Source organism: Octopus bimaculoides, chromosome 11 (genome assembly GCF_001194135.2).
Source record: "Octopus bimaculoides isolate UCB-OBI-ISO-001 chromosome 11, ASM119413v2, whole genome shotgun sequence".
In the NCBI taxonomy this organism is placed as follows: Eukaryota; Metazoa; Mollusca; class Cephalopoda; order Octopoda; family Octopodidae; genus Octopus; species Octopus bimaculoides.
In genome coordinates, this window is record NC_068991.1 from 62,820,619 (window position 1) to 62,821,190 (window position 572).

Below are 572 nucleotides of genomic sequence, written 5' to 3' on the forward strand. Positions count from 1 at the left end.
GTGTGTGTGTGTGTGTGTGTGTGAGTTTATGCTTGTGTGTCCGTGTGTACGTGTGTTTACGATTGTACTCCCACCAGCGTTTGGTTTCTTTACGTCTCCGTGAGATAGCCGTTCGACAAAAGACACCGATAGATTAAGCTCCAAGGTTATGAAAAAAAATGTCCTGGAGTAGATTCATTCGACATTGAGGTGGAATACTTGCATGGCCACGATTCAATGAGGGAAACACGTAAAAGATTTTTAAAATACACACATACACACATACAGTTGTACACACACACACACACACACACACATATATATGTTTACATATATATGCATACATACATACATACATACATACATACATACATACATGTATACACACATACATAAGTGTATATTTTTATTATTTTGTCTTATATATGTATGTATATTTGTATGTATTTATATGCGTGTGTGTTTTTGTGTGAGTGTAGACAGAGAGGGGGAGAGAGAAGCAGAAAGATAGATAGATACACAGTGTGTGTGTGTGTGAGAGAGAGAGAGAGAGAGAGAGAGAGAGAGAGAGAGAGAGAGAGAGAGAGAGAGAG